At 43.9% G+C, this 18,531-nt stretch overlaps 1 protein-coding gene across 1 annotated transcript in view; it reads left to right on the forward strand.

Moving 5' to 3' along the window:
• The window catches only part of LOC126336103 (probable G-protein coupled receptor Mth-like 1), a 467,301-nt gene that overhangs the window by 76,793 nt on the left and 371,977 nt on the right, over window positions 1-18,531 (forward strand). The gene's annotated exons all lie outside the window — the stretch shown is intronic.

Raw genomic sequence — 18,531 nt, forward strand, 5'->3', positions numbered from 1 at the left:
CGTCTCCCAGTATCTACTGCAACCTACATCCTTCTGAATCTGCTTCCTGTATTCATCTCTTGGTCTCCTTCTACCATTTTTACTTTCCATGCTGCCCTCCGATACTAAATTGGTGATCCCTTGATGCCTCAGAACCAACTGGACCCTTTTTCTAGTCAAGTTCTGCCACAAATTTCTCATCTCCCCAATCCTATTCAACACCTCATTAGTTATGTGATCTACACATCTAATCTTCAGCATTCTTCTGTAGCACCACATTTCAAAAGCTTCTGTTCTCTTCTTGTCCAAACTACTTATCGTCCATGTTTCACTTCTGTACATGGCTACACTCCATACAAATACTTTTAGTAACGACTTCCTGACACATGAATCTATACTCGATGTTAACAAATTTATCTTCTTCAGAAACGCTTTCCTTGCCATTGCCAGTCTACATTTTATATCCTCTCTACCTCGACCATCATCAGTTATTTTGCTCCCCAAATAGCAAAACTCCTTTGCTACTTTAAGTGTCTCATTTCCTAATCCAATTCTCTCAGCGTCACCCTCCCTAATTCGACTACATTCAATTATCCTCATTTTGCTTTTGTTGATGTTCATCTTATATCTTCCCCTCAACTACTCCACCAGGTCCTTTGCTGTCTCTGACAGAATTACAATGTCATCGGCGAACCTCAAAGTTTTTATTTCTTCTCCATGGTTTTAAATACCTACTCCGAATTTTTTCTTTTGTTTCCTTTACTGCTTGCTCAATCTACAGACTGAGCAACACTGGGGACAGGCTACAACCCTGTCTCACTCCTTTGCCAACCACTGCTTCCCTTTCATGCTCCTCGACTCTTGCAACTGCCATCTGGTTTCCGCACATTATCGTCATTGAAAACCTTTAATTAATTTTTGAACTGACTGGGTGTTTAAGTCGCTTTCGTCTTACAATGCCACCAAAAGACATGAGAAGGCTTTCGTCCTGTAACAAGTTGTTATATTTGTGAACAGCAACGGAAAAGAAGTTGTATGTGTACATTGAGTTACGAACACAGAGTAAATGTCATCTTTGACAGTACAGTGTAATGTAATAAATAATGTTTAACGGTAAATAGATATAAAGAGAACAAATCAGAAAAACATTAACACTAAACTCGAAAAAATAGTACATGTACAACAGTTTACCTGAAATTAACACTTCCAATAACATACAATTAGTGCGTGATAAGAATATTGAGGAATAGCTTGAAGAGATACTACGAGAGGTGTTCGGAAAGTAAACTCCGATAGGTCCCGGAATGGAAACAGCAGTGAAAATCCGATGAAGCTTGCGCAGATGTATTGAACAGTACTGGTATACATGTAGACCAGGCACGTCGTTCTTTTCAGTGTTGAGCACACAGTGAGCACGTGAATACGCCTAGAACAATAGTCTTCCACCAAGTACAGGTGCGGGCTGCTAGGTTTCTCCTGATTTCATCGAACGCCACATAACGTACCTTCTTCGTGACAGTTCTATGCAATGAGGACGTCCCTGCAGCGTTTTAGATGGCTCCGTCTGATATTGCTCTCTGCGCACACGAACCACATGCTGTGACAACGAACAACAAACCAGCGTAGAGATGTGGCGGAAAGCACATGTGCTGCTTTCTGTGACGAAGGTATTGGAAAGTTGATGCAGCGCTAGGACAAATCTCTACGTCGGAGCGGCGACTATGTAGAGAAGTAGCTGGAAGGTGTAGCAAACTGTTGCAAATAAAATATTTTTGTGTTTTACTGTGGTTTCATTCGCGAGCGATTGAACCTTGCTTTCCGAATAGCCTTCGGGGGGGGGGGGGGGGGGGGGGAGATTGAAATGGCTCGAAGCACTATGTGACTTAACTTCTGAGGTCATCAGTCCCCAAGAACTTAGAACTACTTAAACCTAACCTACGGACATCACACACATCCGCACGTCCATACCCGTGGCAAGATTCGAACCTGCGACCGTAGCAGTAGCGCGGTTCGAGACTGAAGCGCCTACAACCGCTCGACCCCACCGACCGGCCTCGTGCAAAAGAACGGCGATACAGAAACAGAGTAAAAATTGGAATTGACAGCTGTAACGAAAGAATACCCGGAGTACATAGAAATCACAATAAAATAAATACAGGTAAGTGGAGGAATAGAATGGAACTGTGTCGGAAGCAAGGGATAACTTTGAGGATTAAATGACATTTAGGAGAGGGGAAGTATTTAACAGTGCTTAGCCTTTTAATATTCAGTAATACAGCCCAGATGTTTTGGGTGATTTCCAGGACTGCCGACAGATTACGTTTTTGGCCGTTTTTTTTGCTAAAGTGGAGGTCATGATACTGTGGCTGGTACTCAGAACATGATCAGGAGGGCTGCACACATGACTCTGGGGTTGACTGCTGACAGTCAGCGCTAGTAATTTTGTACACCCCACTGTTGGCTGGTAACTTAGTCTTACCTTTTCTGCTGAAAATACACACTACAGTTGTTAGCAAATATTGTAACTTTGTATATTTGACGGTGATTGTTAAAGTCTGATGGGCGACTTCCAAGCGGAAAACTGGTTAACAAAATACAGTAACACTGTTAAACACACATAATATTGTGCCTTCCAGCTGTAATTATAAAGTTTTTCCCCAATAAGTGACGGAAGATGCAGTTTACGTGTAAGGCCGTAAGAATCGTTGCGAAACGAGCGCAGATACTGTTCCCGACCAGTGTTGACGATACGCGGTCTTTCCCGACAAATCAGCATTTTGAAATGCTGACTGCATTCCTGGAAGGGATTCACGACGTCTCGAGGGCATCGGGTTGTGTACCAAACTGAGGGAGAATGCGTGGAGACGCGCAGTGGCGTTGACCCCGTAGCCGGCGCTCGCCAGTTTTGTGTGCGTTTCCGGAAGTGCGGCGTTCCGCCGACGCTCCTCCTTTCCACGCCACGGACCGTCCAGTCTTAATTACGTCACGCCAGCATCCCTCAAAATGACGGACGGAGGCAGTCGACGCGGTTTCCGGCGACGGTGCGTCCGTTCCTGAAGTGTGTAAACCCCGTATCGTGGTCAATCCGTAATAGACAACGACGAATCCTCGCAGAAGACAAAGGAACGTCAGGCATAATACAGAGTGTTTATAGGTGAATATCGGGGTTTTAACGCTTGATAATGTTTATTACATTAAACTTGGAGTTATAAATGATATCGCAAATGAAAGATCAACTCGAACAGTTGTGTTTGCACCAGTGCGCATGCGCAGAGCACAATGTTTCCGCCGCAATCCGCTAGACAGCGGTAGTAGAGAAGATGGCGACTAGTGAACAGAAAGCGTTTTGTGTTTTGCAGTTTGCAAAGACCGAATCTGTAGTTACTGTGCAACGTGCGTTCCGGCTTAAGTGCGAGCGAGGTGGCGCAGTGGTTAGCACACTGGACTCGCATTCGGGAGGGCGACTGTTCAATCCTGTCTCCAGCCATCCTGATTTAGGTTTTCCGTGATTTGCTAAATCGTTTCAGGCAAATGCCGGGATGGTTCCTTTGAAAGGGCACGGCTGATTTCCTTCTCAATCCTTCCCTAACCCGAGCTTCTGCTCCGTATCTAATGACCTCGTTGTCGACGGGACGTTAAACACTAACCACCACCACCGGCTGAAGTTCGGTTGTGATCCTCCAAGTGATAATAACATTCGTAGAGGGCATCATCAATTTGAAGATACTGGTTGCCTTTGTAAAGGGAAGAGCACAGGACAACCAAGAGTTAGTGAAGAGACTGTTGAGCAAGTGAGAGAGTTGTTCACTCGTATCTCAAATAAATCAGTCCGGAAGGCTAGTCGCGAATTACAAGTTACCATGTCGACTGTTTGGAAAGCTTTAAGAAAATACGTACAGCTGTGTCCTTTCCATTTACAGTTATTACAGTCTCTAATGCCGGCGGACCATGGATTATGTGCCAACTTCAAAAACGAAATGTTGTTTCACGACGATGATGATTTTCTGGATCATGATGTCTTCACTGATAATCGATTTTTCACCTTAGTTAACATTCACAATGTGCACATCTGGGTTTCTAAAAATCCTCACTAGGTGGTACAAATGCAATGAGATTCTCCTAAAGTGAGTTTTTTTGTGCCATACCCTGGCGGAAAGTTTATGGGCCTTTCTTTTTTGGTGAACTTACTGTAACTGGCACTTCTTACCTTGATACACTAGAGCAATGGCCCTTCCCTCAGTTGGAAGAAGATGAGCCAGAGAACTTCATTTTCCAGCAAGATGGTGCGCCACATCCCTGGCATAGTGAAGAATGCGATTTGTTGAACTTCACTGTACCCAAGCGCTGGATAGGCCGCAAGGGGCCCAATGACAGGGTTTGCTTCGCATGACCTCCACGTTCATCCTACCTAACGCCATGCGATTTTTTCCTTTGGGGCTTCATCAAGGATCGTGTGTACGTGCCTCCGCTACCAGCAGACCTCCCTGAATTATGAAACCGGATTGAAGCGGCTGTTACTACAATCACTGAAGACATACTTATCAATGTTTGGGAAGAACTCTGCTATAGACTTGATGTGTGCCATGTGACAAATGGTGCTCACATTGAACATTTATAAGCTTCTCGGTAAAACTGTTTGACTTGCTCTTTCATTCGACATATCATTTATAACTGTAAGTTTAATACAATCAATATTATAAAGCATTAAAATCTCGATATTCATTTACAAACACCCTGTATAACATCACGTTGCTTACACCCAAACCTCCAGATGTTAGTCATATCTGTACCGATAGAATATCAACCAAAACTCTCATATATTTTGTGCTATCATCCTGGAGAACGTGCGCAATCAGTAAGTAATAAGTAGCACCTGGCCTACGGAGCACAGGAAAAGCTAAGTGTAAGCGTCTGTTGTGTAGAGCTCGTGTGGGCAAGCCAGTAGAGCGTCAGTTTGTCGTACCAAGGGTCCCGGTTTCGAGACCTGGTCGTGGCAGCTTTTGTACTGTAGTACCTGTGAAATTGTTGTATGTGACACATACTAGAGTACAAGAACTGGCATGGTCAGTTACTTTCATCCTTAGTTTATATAAATACAAGCACATCAAACAATACTTGCAAGTTTATTTGTCGTTCACAAAATTATTGCACCTGGGAGTGAGTACGCTTCGGTCGGTTTATCGTGAATTTTTATTGTGATACTACACGAGCACACGCTAAAACACTTGATAATATTATGTGCATAACTGTCGTGAATATTTCACAGTGTTTTGTGGTTTCCTTAGTCACCACTGTACTTGATGACTGTAAGGTCGCCATGTGTGTCTAATAACGGCCACGGAAGGGTAAGTGCAGCAACATCGTGGTCGGGTAGTGTGCGGAGCACGTTTTCACTGTACCCATTAGGTTCTTTTCCCTTTCTTCTTAAGTAAAATTAACGACATGAACAACCATTTTTCTCCACCAGCAGACGGAACCTTCTTCCTGTTACAAGCGGTTTAGAAGTGAATCTGAATGTTAAATAAAGCAATTTTAATAAAAACTGCTTCATTTACGCACGGTGTCCGGGTATTGTGAAACTTGTAAATCATTTGCCGCTTTTAGATGTTTAGCCTCTTTTGTGGTAGAACACACAAATATGTGTGTGTGTGTGTGTGTGTGTGTGTGTGTGTGTGAAAGAGAAAGAGAAAGAGAGAGAGAGAGAGAGAGAGAGAGAGAGAGAGAGAATTCCTACGGGATCAAACAGCTGAGGTCATCGATCCCTAGATTTACACACTACGTGAAGTAACTTATTCTAAGAACACCACACACACACACACACACACACACACACACACACACACACACACACCTTTGCACGAGGGACCACGCAATAAGTGACTTGGCGCCTCAGACCGCGGGGCGGTAGAACACACATTAACAATGTTCGTCTCGGTATGTAATATTAGCGAAGCGTCACGGAACAAAACAATTACGTACATACATACATACATACAGTATTAAGAAAACACAAAACCGCAACATCCACTATCATAAATGAGTGAGCGCGGCGAGAATAATTATTTATATGTATGTATCTGAGTGATGTCTGTTTTGTCGGACATGTTTAATAAATTACGCTGAAATGATGTAGGAATTAATATAATCGGACTTCGTTATTGACAGAGTGAGACATTTTCTCTATTAAGAGAATTATTAACGAAAGAGCAGAAATAAAGCTCGAATCATTTGGTCAATTAACCTGGTCTCAACCTTTTGAAAACAGCCTCTGTAAATATAAATAATACATTTAATCCAGAACATGTCATTTCAAGTTGTGTACGTCACCCGATCTTAAGAAATGAAACAGAGCTGAATAACGAGTTTTTAACTTAATATTTAATAAGCACAGAGTGCAAGGAAATTGTATGTTGCTTCTAGCACGGTCCGATAGAGAACATTAGTTTAAAAAAACAACGTAGACGATGGGTAGGTGTCAGCCTCGACTTTTTAATTATGCATTGTCTTTCTGTGGGTATTTTTGTCCTGTCTCTACAACTATTAGGATGTGCGTGTTTTTCGCACCAGATGCTTTTCGATTTACTGAAGTAAAGCATCATCAATGATCTGTAATGAAAGATATTTACAATTTGATTTGTTTTCTAGATCGAAAAACAGTTCGTTAGCAAATTGTTGATTTTTACTTACGGTAATTTCTGCTCGGTTTTTCGCCTATTGACAATTGTGGTCTAACGAAGTGCCTAACAAAGAAAGCAACCAAAATGTGCTAGTAGATGGCATTTCCTAATGTGGGTTCAAAATTGTTCAATTGGCTCTGAGCACCATGGGACTTAACATCTGAGGTCATCAGTCCCCTTAAACTTAGAACTACTTAAACCTAACTAACGTAAGGACATCACACACATCCATGCCCGAGGCAGGATTCGAACCTGCGACCGTAGCAGTCACGCGGTTCCGGACTGAAGCGCCTAGAACCGCTCGTCCACAGCTGCCGGCCCTGATGTGGGCGTAAAATAGTAGAAATTACAGTACGTAAAAAGCAACAATTTGTTAACGAATTGTCGGCTGGAGTGGCCGAGAGGTTCTAGGCGCTACAGTCTGGAGCTGCGCGACCGCTACGGTCGCAGGTTCGAATCCTGCTTCGGGCATGGATGTGTGTGATGTCCTTAGGTTAGATAGCTTTACGTAATTCTAAGTTCTACGGGACTGATGACCTCAGAAGTTAAGTCTCATAGTGCTCAGAGCCATTTGTTAACGAATTGTTTTTCGATCTAGAAAACAAATCAAATCGTAAATATTTTCGTAAATATCTTATATTACAGATGTGTGACGATGCTTTACTTCAATAATGCGAAACGCGCATCTTCTTGTAGTTGTAACGACGGAAGAAACATACTCTCAGATATTGTAAAGCAACTACCGACGATAAATTCACACAAATTAAGAACATACGTTGGCATTCAGAAATCTTTGGGGTACACATTTTTTTTTTTTACTTTAAATATCGCGTTTGCAGAAAAAAACATTGTCACAAAATATCGTTTTATGATCAAAAATGTAATGTTTTTGTCGGACCTTATGAATGCCGTGTGGCAAAAGTTAATCTCGCGTAGTTCAGGCTTCAGATCCCTCACAGACCAGCGTTCGTAATCGACTCGCCTTGAAGGAGCCCCCGCTCCCTTTTAAAAGGTAATGCGTAGTAACAAGCGTGGGTACCTGGCGCGAAGCGAGGTGCTATAACTTGGTAGAATTGCCCGCTGTTCTCTAGGGCAGCGTTTTATCGCGTCGCGCAGCAGTTAAGGTTCGGAGTACGCTGTACGCCTTCCGGCGCGCCTCGGGAAGCGGCCAGCCGCGAACACAATGCAACACGACACGTGGGGCATGGCGAATCCGCCGTTGCACAATCGCATCCCACCACCGCTAATCCTGGCCGCTCTGCGAAACGCCGCCACGCTATGCGCCCAGCCATTGTCTCGACGAACACAGGTCGTGGGCAAGCTGCCCTCCGACAACATCCGCGTTCTTAATTCTGCTCGAAAGACAGGGAGAAAAGAAAACTTGTACTCTAGCCTTCTTTGCAAAAATAGTTTGCCAAGATTGCAACGAGGGTCACTCCAAAAGGAATGCACAATATTTTCGTAAAAATACAGTTTTCATTCTGCATGTGTGAAAGTTTTACAGTGTGTAGATACATCCTTCCCGCTTGTTTTCAATCTTAGTTCAACCTATTCCCGTGAGTGGCGCAGTCACAGCATGTCTTCAATATGGCTGCTACACTTCACGTTCGTCAGAAGAAACGTGCTGTCATAGAATTCCTGTACTGTGAAAACGAGACAGTGGGAAACATCCACAAGTGGTTGAAAAAGTTGTATGGAGATGCTGCCATCGATCGCAGTACAGTTAATCGGTGGGCAAACAGGTTACGTGATGAAAGCGGGCACGGCAATATCGAGGATTGTCCTCGCAGCGGCAGGCCTCGTACTGCACACACTCCAGACAATGTGCAGAGAGTTAACAAACTGGTGACTGCAGACAGACGCATCACAGTGAACGAATTGTCTCGCTATGTTGGCATAGGGGAAGGAAGTGTTTGCAGAATACTGAAAGTGTTGACGTTAAAAAAAATTTGTGCCAGGTGGGTTCCCAGGATGTTGACAGTGGCTCACAAAGAAACAAGAAAAACGGTATGCAGCTAATTTTTGGAACAGTACGAGAATGGTGGAGATGAATTTCTTGGAAGAATTGTGACAGGTGATGAAACGTGGCTCCATCATTTTTCACCAGAGACGAAGAGGCAGTCAGTGGAGTGGCATCATGCAAATTTACCCAAGAAAAAAAATTCAAAACCACACCTTCTGCTGGAAAAGTTATGGCTACGGTGTTTTTCGATTCCGAAGGACTCTTGCTTGTGGACATCATGCCAAGTGGAACCACCATAAATTCTGATGCATATGTGACGACACTGAAGAAACTTGAAGCTCGACTGAGTCGTGTTCGACCCCATCGGCAAAAGCAGGACATTTTGCTCTTGTACGACAATGCACGGCCACGTGTCAATCAAAATGCCATCACAAAACTCGGATGGACAACACTGAAACACCTGGCTCCATGTGACTATCATCTCTTTGGGAAACTAGTAGACTCTCTCCGTGGAACAAGGCTTGAAGATGATCTCCCTTGCGCACGCTGCCAAACAGTGGCTCAACGGGTTGGTCCAGAATTTTACCGTGCGGGTATAAAGGCGCTGGTTCCAAGATGGCGTAAGGCAGTTTACAGGGGTGGAAATTACGTGGAGAAATGAAAATATTGTTCATAAAGGATGTATCTACAAACAGTAAAACTTTCAAACATGTAGAATAGAAGATGGATTTAAAAAAAAAATAGTGTGCATTTCTTTTGGAGTGACCCTCGCTATGTTAAAACAATTGGTAAATTACTAGCTTCGCTTGTATATATTGAATTCTCAGATCCCTAACACCGGATATTGCTAGCGACATCATACAATGTTTACACTTCTGTCACATGAGGCCTATACAACACACGTAACAATGCCGAGGCATTACAATGACTTGCCAGGTGTGCTGCCGTGACGTATGTACTCCAACTTCTACTAAGTTGTGTTAACTAGCGATCTTGGCAGATAAATTGATTTTCCAAAGAAGACTGTAGTAGAAAATTGTAGATCGCCGCCTACACTGAATGGTCATCTCAAGTAATCATAAAAGTAAACTTTCAATTAAGAGTCATTTTGATTAGATTACGCCCAATGAATAGATCACACAAGAAGCTCGATGAGACTTTTTGCGGATGATGCTTGATAGGAGCCTGTAGATATACTGAAGGGCGTATTCAAATACAGAGATACGTAAAGAGGCAGAATACGGTCGGCAACGCCTACATAAGAGAACAAGTGTCTGGTGCAGTTGTTGGATCGGGTACAGCTGCTACAATGGCAGGACAACAAGTGAGTTCGAACGTGGTGTTGTAGTCGGCGCACGAGCAATGGGACACAGCATCTCAGAGGTAACGATGAAGTAGGGATTTTCCCGTGCGACCATTTCCCGAGTGTAACGTGAATATCAAGAATCCGTTAAAACATCAAATCTGTGACAATGCAGCTTCAACACGATACCACAGTTCATCAAGAGTAGTAACTGCCGTATTGTGACGAGCCTGTTGCTCGGCTACCATTGGCCAGACGTTTTCAGTTGGTGAGAGATCTGGAGAATGTGTTGACCAAGGCAGCAGTCGAACATTTTGTGTAACCAGAAAGGCCCGTACAGGACCTGCAACATGCGGTCGTGCATTATCCTGCTGAATGTAGGGTTTCGCAGGGATCGAATGAAGGGTAGAGCCATGGGTCGTAACACATCTGAAATGTAACGTCCACTGTTCAAAGTGCCGTCAATGCGAACAACAGGTGACCGAGACGTGTAACCAATGGTACCCCATACCACCACGCCAGGTGATACGCAAGTATGGCGAAGACGAATACACGCTTCCTAAGAGCGTTCACCGCGATGTCGCCAAACACGGATGCGACCATCACGATGCTGTAAACAGAACCTGGATTCATCCGAAAAAATGACGTTTCGCCATTCGTGCACCCAGGTTCGTCGTTGAGTACACCATCGCAGGCGCTCCTCTCTGTGATGCAAGATCAAGGGTAACCGCAACCAAGGTCTCCGAGCTGATAGTCCATGCTGCTGCAAACGTCGTCGAACTGTGGGTGCAGATGGTGGTTGTCTTGCAAACGTCCCCATCTGTTGACTCAGGGATCGAGGCGTGGCTGCACGATCCGTTACAGGCATGGAGATAGATGCCTGTCATCTCGACAGCTAGTGATACGAGGTCGTTGGGATCCAGCACGGCGTTCCGTATTACCCTCCTGAACCCACCGATTCCATATTGGATCTCGACCAACGCGAGCAGCAATGTCGCAATACGATAAACCACATTCGCCATAGGCTGCATTCCGACCTTAATCAAAGTCGGAAACGTGACAGTACGCATTTCTCCTCCTTATACGAGGCTTCACAACAACGTTTCACCAGGCAACGCCGGTCAACTGCTGTTTGTGTAAGGGAAATAGGTTGGAAACTTTCCTCATGTCAGCACATTGTAGGCGTCGCCACCGGCTCCAACCTTGTGTGAATGCTCTGAGAAGCTAATCATTTGCATATCACAACATCTTCCTGTCGGTAAATTTCGCGTCTGTAGCACGTCATCTTCGTGGTGTAGCAATTTTAATGGCCAGTAGTGTATATGCGGGCAGCTATCATCAGAGATGCTGTGTCGCGTGGAGGTCTGTGTAGACCATCTCTGCTTTGCAAGATGCGCAGGAGATGATGCGCACGTTAATCGTGAGACGAGAAGACAGAGTAGTCAGCAGTGGCGTGTCACGAGTAGTAGAGTGGCATAGGCCGAGTGGTACGGTTGCAGTTACATTTTGATTTACTACTTAGTTATTTGAGATGAGGGGAGAGATTGAAACATTGACATTTTTAAACTCTTGACGGTTATCTGACAATTTAGCGGTATACCACGTACATCACCAAGCGGGATAACGTAGAAGTTAGAAGACTGGACTCGCATGCGGGTGGACGACTCATCCTGATTTTGGTTTTCTGTTATTTCGCTAAATCGTTTTTAAGGCAAATGGTGCGATTGTTCCTTGTGAAGGGCACGGCCGCTTTCCTTCTTTATCCTTCGCTAATCCCAGCTTGTGCTCGGTCTCTAATAACCTGGTTGTCGACGGGACGTTAAACACTAATCTGCTCCTCTCCTCCTCTTTCTCTTCCTCCTCCACGCATATCGCCGAATTGCTACAGACCACTGATGGTGTACGATTGATCAAATTTTTATGCAATATTTTGTAGAAGCTGTCTGTTCTGTTGTATGATCTACATGCAAGATTGTAGCAATTTTATAAGTTTCTTGGCCTGCATGTAACAATAAACGTCACAAGGTTGCACCAGCGGACTGCATTTGAGAGCAATTATTTTAATACTGCAGATCAGATTAGATTAGATTAGTATTTGTTCCATAGATCATGAATGCGACACTTCGTAATGATGTGGAACATGCCAGGTTAATAAAAGGTGTCTATACAAGATATTACATTACACAAAATATTACATGACAATATTTTTAATTTTTTGTGGGGGTTGGGGAAATTACCCACTTACTACATCCAAAAATTCTTTTACTTTCCTTTTAAATGTTAAAATGCTATCTATCAGACTTTTGATTCTATTAGGTAAGTGGCCAAAGACTTTCGTGGCAGCATGACTTACCCGCATCCTAGCCAAAGTTAGATTTAACCTCGAGTAGTGAAGATCATCCTTTCTCGTAGTGTTGTAGCCATGTACACTGCTATTACATTTCAATTCGTTCGGATTGTTATTAACAAATTTCATGAGTGAATATATATATATATATATATATATATATATATATATATATATATATATATATATATATATATATATTGTGAGGCTACAGTGAAGATCTCTAGCTCTTTAAATAAGTGTCTGCAGGATGATCTTGGATGAGGTCCAGCAATTATTCTGATTACACGCTTTTGTGCAATGAACACTCTTTTACTCAATGATGAGTTACTCCAGAATATGATGCCATACGGAAGCAGAGAATGAAAATAGGCGTGGTAAGCTCATTCACTCAGATGTATATCGCCAAAATTTGCAATGACCCTAATAGCATAAGTAGCTGAACTCAAACATTTCAGCAGATCCTCAGTGTGCTTTTTCCAGTTCAAACCCTCATCAATGCATACACCTAGAAATTTTGAATATTCCACCTTAGCTACCGTTTTCTGATGGAAGTCTATATTTATTAATGGTGTCATTCCATTTACTGTGTGGAACTGTATATACTGTGTTTTGTCAAAGTTTAATGAGAGCCCATTTGCACAGAACCACTAAATGGTTTTCTGAAAAACATCGTTTACAATTTCTTCAGTTAATTCTTGTCTGTTGGGTGTGATAGCTATAGTTGTATCATCGGCAAAAAGTACCAGCTTTGCATCTTCGTGAATATAGAATGGCAAGTCATTGATATATATTAAGAACAGCAGAGGACCCACGACCGAACCTTGCAGCACCCCATTCTTGATTGTTCCCCAGTTTGAGAAATCACCAATTTTTTTGTATATTATGTGAACTGCTTACTTCAACTTTCTGCACTCTTCCAGTTAGGTATGATTTAAACAATTTGAGCAGTGTCCCATTCATACCACAGTGCTTGAGCTTATCTAGAAGTATTCCATGTTTTACACATGATCGACGGTATAACGTCAGAAGTCCTAGTCGTGCTCTACACACCCTGTAAATAAGAATTAGATCGGCGAGGGTAAGTTCGTACGGTCACCTTGTAAGCTGGCGGCGTGACAGAGCGAAAGAATATTGGAAATTCGCGCAGCGGCACGTGGTATAGTTTGAGACCTTTCTACGCCAATTTGAGATAGTTTCCAGGCTTCGCTGGTTGAAAGTTGCCTGTATCAATGTGTGCTGCTCGATTTCTCTACCCATCTGCACATTGTAAACATTTATCGTTTCCACTCTGTAGAAGTGTATGAGGAAGGCCATATGATACTCTCGCTATATCCTGTGGTTAAATCATACACTACTGGCCATTAAAATTGCTACACCACGAAGATGACGTGCTACAGACGCGAAATTTAACCGACAAGAAGAAGGTGCTGCGATATGCAAATGATTAGCTTTTCAGAGCATTCACACAAGGTTGGCGCCGGTGGCGACACCTACAACGTGCTAACATGAGGAAAGTTTCCAACCTATTTCCCTTAAGCAAACAGCAGTTGACCGGCGTTGCCTGGTGAAACGTTGCTGTGATGCCTCGTGTGAGGAAGAGAAATGCGTACCGTCACGTTTCCGACTTTCATAAAGGTCGGATTGTAGCCTATGGCGATTGCGGTTTATCGTATCGCGACATTGCTGCTGGCGTTGGTCGAGATCCAATGACTATTAACAAGATATGGAATCGGTGGGTTCAGGCGGGTAATAGGGAACGCCGTGCTGGATCCCAACGGCCTCGTATTATTTTCAGTCGAGATGACAGGCATCTTATCCGCATGGCTGTAACGGATCGTGCAGCCACTTCTCGATCCCTGAGTCAACAGATGGGGACGTTTGCAAGACAACAATCATCTACACCAACAGTTCGACGACGTTTGCAGCAGCATGGACTATTAGCTCGGAGACCGTGGCTGCGGTTACCCTAGACGCTGCATCACGGACAGGAGCGCCTGCGATGGTGTACTCGACGACGAATCTGGGTGCACGAGTGCAAAACGTCATTTTTTCGGATGAATCAAAGTTCTGTTTGCAGCGTCATGATAGTCGCATCCGTGTTTAGCGACATCGAGGTGAACGCACATTGGAAGCGTGCATTCGTCATCGTCATACTGGCGTATCACCCGTCGTGATGGTATGGGGTTCCATTGGTTGCAAGTCGTAGGTCACTTCGCATTGACGTCATTTTGAACAGTGGACGTTACATTTCAGATGTGCTACGACTTGTGGCTCTACCCTTCGTTAGATCCCTGCGAAACCCTACAATTCAGCAGGATAATGCACGACCACATGTTGCAGGTCCTGTACTGGCCTTTCTGGATACAGAAAATGTGCGATTGCTGCCCTGGCCAGCATATTTTCCAGATCTCTCATCAAATGAAAACGTCTGGTTAATGGTAGCCGAGCAACTGGCTCGTTACAATACCCCAGCCACTACTCTTGATGAACTTGGGTATCGTAACGAAGCTGCATGGGTAGCTGTACATACCTGTACACGCCATCCAAGATCTGTTTGACTCAATGCCCAGGCGGATCAAGGCCGTTATTACTGCCAGAGGAAGTTGTTCTGGGTACTGATTTCTCAGGATTTATGCACCCCGATTGCTTGAAAATGTAATCACATGTCAGTTCTAGTATAATATATTTGTCCAATGAATACCCGTTTATCATCTTGGTGTAGCAATTTTAATGGCCAGTAGTGTAGTTGTGAAATTGTCACTACGATAATACGGTGACACTTTTCAGCCTGGTATAACGGGCGACTGGGAAAGACAGAAAAATGGTACATGACCAGGCCACGAGACACCGAGCAGAAGTTCGAATTTTCATAAAGAAAACTTGTTGTATTCTGATTCTAAGGAACGATCCCAAGGGTTGCCGTAAGCGATTAGGGGTAACCGTGAGAAACCTAAATCTGAGTGACTGGACGAAGATACCGTCGTCCGTCCAAATGCGAGTCGGGAGAGTTAACCACTGCGCCACCTCGCTTCGTGCGAGAGTATACGTGATGTCTGCATTTGATGTTCCCTTTAGTCCTGGAATCAATCTGAATATAGGCCTATTGTAAATGAAGCAGGTTGGCGGAATTGTGCCACCTTTGCACTCGTCGATTCGGGCGGCTAAGGTAGTATTGTAAATTTGGGTGGGATTCAGCGGCGGAATCTTGAGCTACAGTGGAAAGTCTTCGGAAGAAAGTTGGCGGGCTGTGCTGACGTATCTGAGTTGGCGATCTCTATTGGAAGCGACGAGAGGAAAAGTTTGCCGTTCCCCGCGGGCGGAATTCCTGTGCTGACTCACGACACCTCTTGTGTTGCGCCCCTTAGGTGGTACCGTACGCTCATATGTATTAATTTCACCATTAACTTGGACTGTTTCCGAATAAAACCCGGTGGCACGTTGACTCAACTCCTTCATCTGGTGGTGGCCCGTGCGCAGAAAGTTCACAAAATGTCGGACAGACCTCTTGCGCGTGTCGTTCGGTGATAATCGTGTGCTCAGCCGCCACTTTCGTCATGCTTGGCCTCCCAGGTCCCCAGACCTCAGTCCGTGCAATTATTGGCTTTGGGGTTACCTGAAGTCGCAAGTGTATCGTGATCGATTGACATCTCTAGGGATCCTGAAAGACATATCCGACGCCAATGCCTCACCATAACTCCGGACATGCTTTACAGTGCTGTTCACAGCATTATTCCTCGACTACAGCTATTGTTGAGGAATGATAGTGGACATATTGACCCTTTCCAGTAAAGAACATCATCTTTGCTTTGTCTTACCTTTTTATGCTAATTAATCCTATTCTGATCAGATGAAGCGCTATCAGTCGGACATTTTTTGAACGTTTGTATTTTTTTCCTTCTAATAAAACTCCATGTCATTTCAAGTATGTGTGTCAATTTGCACCTCTCTATGTACATTATTCCGTGATTTATTCAGTTTTCAAATTTATACTGACTTTTTGATCACCCAGTATATGGCATATCGGCGATGCGGAAAACAGTGCACTCGTAATGAAGAAACAGGGCGATTTATCTGACGTCCAAAAAGACATGACCATTGGATTCGAGGCCAAGAATAGAAGTTATTTCCGAAACGGCAAATAAGGGAAAGTCACGATAGTTGTCGCGGAGAGCAGAACAAAACTGTTTTTGTTTTGTTACTGATTAGCAAGAAAAACTCTTTTTGAGGTTGTAGCTGTCGTGCTGCAAGGGTACTGACAGGGTGGGAGGAACTGGAGGGGTGGTAATAGGTTTCGCCCTTCAACTAAATCCCTCCATTTACGTATCGCCCTGCAAGCAGCACAGTGGTCACGGAACGTCAGATGGGTTTGTGTTTGCTGTTAGAGAAGATCAGATTTTCTTTGTGGTGTGGAAGTGTGTGTATAGATTTAGTGCTTCACACTGGACAACTAGACAGGCAGTAAGTGTGAACTGTTGGTGAAGTACTTTGGCATTGCACAAGGTGTACCTACAGGAGTAGAGCGTGTTATCTATGAACAAATAAAGCAGCAGTTGACAAAATAGGATGCTGTAATAGCAAGGTTACTCCACTTCTAACAGATGAGGAGGCATCAGATGAAGGAACTGATAGTGCCATGGCAGTGAGCATTGAAAGCAATGTCACTGAGGGGTAAAGCAATGTCACCATTGGCGGATTCCCAGGAAAGGAGCGATTAATCTTATCAGCCATCAGCTGCAAGAAAACAGACGAAGTATCTAGAAGGATATCTGGCTAATGCGTACAAGACATGGAAAATAACGATGGGAGAAACATGGAGATGTTGAATCTCCACGTTGCACTTCCTGGATTAGCAGTTGGTATTACACGGCTCCCGAAAATTACGACAGTGTTGAGACGGAAAAGGAAAATGAAGAGCGAGAGTGTGTTACAAAACTATGAATGCAGGGTAAAAGAACGTCATTTGCCAAACCCGAAAATTCTGCAGGACAAGATAAGTCGTGAATTACGGATCACTTTATAGAAAAGAGGCAGGAAAACGCAATAACACGTTACCGAGACTGGAAATAAAGAAGAAAATTAACCCTCACAGTTCACTACCGTTCAAAGCTTCCGACTCGTGGCTAAAAAAAATTTAAAATGTGAGCACAAGATTGTGTATCGCAAAATAACTCACAAAGTTACCAAGCGGATGGTAGAAGGGGCTGCCGATATTCAACAGAAAGCTTTTCAGTTCGTGAGAGAAACAGCTGTCTCTCTCTATGGTGACATCTATCAAAAATGGTTCAAATGGCTCTGAGCACTATGGGACTTAACACCTGAGGTCACCAGTCCCCTAGAACTTAAACCTAACTAACCTAAGGTCATCACACACATCCATGCCCGGGGCAGAATTCGAACCTGCGACCGTAGCGGTTGCGCGGTTCCAGACTGAAGTGCTTAGAACCGTCCGGCCACTGCGGCCGGCTTGACATCTATCACCAAATCAAGTGATTAATACCGACCAATCAAGATTTCGTAAAGAGTTACGATCTCGACGCACTAAAGTGGAAAGTGTTACTCCGGTAAACATCTGTGCGAAGTATGCTTACTCAGGTACGTACATTTTCAGGAAGTAGAAGTTTAAATGTCTCTGGCTTTCTTTCTATTCTTTTTTTTTTAAATTCAGGACCACTTAAGAATTCATGTTTTTGTTTTTTTGTTTTTTGTTTTTTTTGTTTTTCTTTTTGAGAAACTTGAGAAATAATCTTCTTCACTTCAAGTAGCAGCCCCCCCCCCCCTCCCCCCGTCTTGTTTTGTCCTGTCTAGCCATTTCTTCCATAGTCCTCAAAAATGGTTCAAATGGCTCTGAGCACTACGGGACTGAACATCTGAAGTCATGTCCCCTAGAACTTAGAACGACTTAAAACTAACTAACCGAAGGACATCACACACATCCATGCCCGAGGTGGGATTCGAACCTGCGACCGTAACGTCGCGCGATTCCGGACTGAAGCGCCTAGGATCGCACGGCCACAGCGGCCGGAGTCTCCCTTATAGTTTGGAGTTCAATAGCTATTTTGTTAGCCTACCCTGTGGCATCCTATAGATATGTTCTGGTTATTAACCCTCTTTTGTTTCGTTAATTCGGTATTGTATAAATTCCAAACTCAGGTTCAAAATGGTTCAAATGGCTCTGAGCACTATGGGACTCAACATCTGACAGTCCCCTGGAACTTAGAACTACCTAAACTTAACTAACCTAGGGACATCACACACATCC

The sequence above is a fragment of the Schistocerca gregaria genome, chromosome 1 (assembly GCF_023897955.1).
Source record: "Schistocerca gregaria isolate iqSchGreg1 chromosome 1, iqSchGreg1.2, whole genome shotgun sequence".
Lineage (NCBI taxonomy): Eukaryota > Metazoa > Arthropoda > Insecta > Orthoptera > Acrididae > Schistocerca > Schistocerca gregaria.